A 3,523-nucleotide genomic window follows, 5' to 3' on the forward strand; every position below is an offset into this window, starting at 1 on the left:
GGAGGTGGGAGAGGAGGGGAGGGAAAGGGATGTGGGGAAGGGGAGAAGATGGCAGAGGGAGAAAGGGTGGGGAGGGGAGTGGAGGATCCAATAGGCATTTGAAGGTGGTCAGGGTTTGGCCGGGCCTGGTGTGTGTGTGTAAATTAATTAAGGAGGGAGTTCTGGTGATCTTCATCAATGATATGGCCTCCCAAACTCTAAGAGTCTTTCTCCAACTGTAGGTCCAGCTGATCACCCTCACCCTGACGATGAATTGGAGGTCACACTCAGCACCTACATGACTCCTGAAGCCCAGGGGTTGAACACTGGGGACACAGCTCCGGGTCACGCCCACACTCAGACAGCCACTGGTAAGGCTGTCCGTGATCAGAAGGATCAGCACCACCATCACGGCAGGGAGCGAGAGACTGGGAGGTATGGCCATGGACATTCACATGGGGCCGGGGACATGAGGAATGCTGGGATAGCGACAATCGCCTGGATGGTCATTGTTGGTGACGGTGCCCACAACTTCACAGACGGCTTGGCAATCGGTAAGGGGGTTGGTATCGAAGGGTTGTCACAGCCTGGCGTTATCACAGCCGGGGATTTACAACTGGGGTTATCACAGCCTGGCGTTATCACAGTCGGGGATTATCACAGCCTGGCGTTATCACAGCCTGGCGTTATCACAGCCTGGGGATCATCACAGTCTGGCGTTATCACAGCCTGGGGATTATCACAGCCTGGGGATTATCACAGCCTGGGATTATCACAGTCTGGCGTTATCACAGCCTGGGGATTATCACAGCCTGGGGATTATCACAGCCTGGTGATTATCACAGCCTGGGATTACCACAACCAGGGGAATATCACAGCCTGGGGATTATCACAACGGGGAGAATATCACAGCCTGGGGTTATCACAGCCAGAGGATTATCACTGCCAGAGGATTATCGCAGCCGAGGGATTGTCACAGCCAGAGGATTATCACAGCCTGGGGTTATCACAGCCAGAGGATTATCACAGCCAGAGGATTATCACAGCCAGTGATTATTACAGTCTGAGATTATCACACCCGGGTTTTATAACAACCGGGGATTTTCGCAGCCTGAGGATTAACACAGCCTGGGATTATCACAGCCTGGGGATTATCACAGCCTGGGATTATCACAGCCTGGGGATTATGACAGTCAGAGGATTATCACAGCCAGAGGATTATCACAGCCTGGGGATTGTCACAGCCGGGGATTATCACAGCCTGGGGTTATCACAGCCAGAGGATTATCACAGCCTGGGGATTATGACAGTCAGAGGATTATCACAGCCAGAGGATTATCACAGCCAGAGATTATCACAGCCGGGGATTTTTGCAGCCTGATGATTATCACAGCCTGGGGATTATCACAGCCGGGGATTATTGCAGCCAGGGGATGATCACAGCCAGGGGATGATCACAGCCAGGGATTATCACAGCCTGGGGATTATCACAGCCTGGGGATTATCACAGCCTGGGATTATCACAGCCTGGGGATTATCACAGCCGGGGATTCTCACAGCCGGGGAATATAACAAACCTGGGATTATCACAGCCTGGGATTCTCACAGCCTGGGGATTATCACAGCCTGGCGTTATCACAGCCTGGGGATTATCACAGCCTGGGGATTATCACAGCCTGGGGATTATCACAGCCTGGTGTTATCACAGCCTGGGGATTATCACAGCCAGAGGATTATCACAGCCTGGGGATTATCACAGCCTGGTGATTATCACAGCCTGGGGATTATCACAGCCTGGGGATTATCACAGCCTGGGGATTATCACAGTCTGGCGTTATCACAGCCTGGGGATTATCGCAGCCGGGGATTATCACAGCCGGGGATTATCACAAACCTGGGATTATCACAGCCTGGGATTCTCACAGCCTGGTGATTATCACAGTCTGGCGTTATCGCAGCCTGGGGATTATCGCAGCCTGGGGATTATCGCAGCCTGGGGATTATCACAGCCTGGGTATTATCACAACCTGGGGATTATCACAGCCTGGGATTATCACAGTCTGGGGATTATCACAGCCTGGGCCTTATCTCAGTCTGGGGATTGTCACAGTCTGGAATTATCCCAGCCTGGAGATGACCACAACCAGAGATGATCGGAGCCTGGGGAAGATTGCATCCTGGGAATGACTACAGTCTGGGATTATCACAGCCTGAGGATTATCACAGCCTGGGGATTATCACAGCCTGGGGATGACCACAGCCTGGGGATGATCGTATCCTGGGGATGATCGCATCCTGGGGATGACCACAGTCTGGGATTATCACAGCCTGGGAACTATCACAGCCTGGGAACTATCACAGCCTGGGAACTATCACAGCCTGGGAACTATCACAACCAGGGATTATCACAGACTGGGGATTGTCACAGCCGGGGATTATCATCGCCTGGGGATTGTCACAGCCGGGGATTATCACAGCCTGGGCATTATCACAGCCATAGGTTTATCACAGCCGGGGATTATCGCAGCAAGAGGATTATCACAGCCTGGGGATTATCACAGCCTGGGTAATATTACAGACGGGGATTATCGCAGCCTGGGGATTATCGCAGCCTGGGGATTATCGCAGCCTGGGGATTATCACAGCCTGGGATTATCACACTCTGGGGATTATCACAGTCTGGCGTTATCACAGCCTGGGGATTATCACAGCCGGGGATTATCACAAACCTGGGATTATCACAGCCTGGTGAATATCACAGTCTGGCGTTATCACAGACCGGGGATTATCACAGCCTGGGGATTATCACAGCCTGGCGTTATCACAGCCTGGGGGTTATCACAGCCTGGGGATTATCACAGCCTGGGATTATCACAGCCTGGGGATTATCACAGCCTGGGGATTATCACAGTCTGGCGTTATCACAGTCTGGGGATTATCACAGCCGGGCATTATCACAAACCTGGGATTATCACAGCCTGGGATTCTCACAGCCTGGTGATTATCACAGTCTGGCGTTATCACAGCCTGGGGATTGTCACAGCCTGGGGATTATCACAGCCTGGGGATTATCACAGCCTGGGGATTATCACAGCCTGGGGATTATCACAGCCTGGGATTATCACAGCCTGGGCATTATCGCAGCCTGGGGATTATCTCAGTCTGGGGATTATCTCAGTCTGGGGATTATCACAGTCTGGGGATTGTCACAGTCTGGAATTATCACAGCCTGGAGATGACCACAACCAGAGATGATCGGAACCTGGGGATGATCGCATCCTGGGAATGACCACAGTCTGGGATTATCACAGCCTGGGGATGACCACAGCCTGGGGATGATCGCATCCTGGGGATGACCACAGTTTGGGATTATCACAGTCTGGCGTTATCACAGCCTGGGGATTATCACAGCCGGGGATTATCACAGCCGGGGATTATCACAAACCTGGGATTATCACAGCCTGGGATTCTCACAGCCTGGGAACTATCACAGCCTGGGAACTATCACAGCCTGGGAACTATCACAGCCAGGGATTATCACAGC

At 52.5% G+C, this 3,523-nt stretch overlaps 1 protein-coding gene across 1 annotated transcript in view; it reads left to right on the top strand.

Annotated features, from left to right (window-relative positions):
* LOC122547461 (zinc transporter ZIP10-like) overlaps window positions 1-529 on the top strand; it is a 12,559-nt gene extending 12,030 nt beyond the window's left edge. The window contains exon 6 of the mRNA XM_043686083.1: window positions 222-529. The gene's annotated coding sequence lies outside the window, so the exon portion shown is untranslated. The remainder of the gene's footprint in view (window positions 1-221) is intronic.
* The last annotated feature ends 2,994 nt before the right edge of the window (window positions 530-3,523 follow it).

Source organism: Chiloscyllium plagiosum, unplaced genomic scaffold, assembly GCF_004010195.1.
Source record: "Chiloscyllium plagiosum isolate BGI_BamShark_2017 unplaced genomic scaffold, ASM401019v2 scaf_2636, whole genome shotgun sequence".
NCBI classification, from domain to species: domain Eukaryota; kingdom Metazoa; phylum Chordata; class Chondrichthyes; order Orectolobiformes; family Hemiscylliidae; genus Chiloscyllium; species Chiloscyllium plagiosum.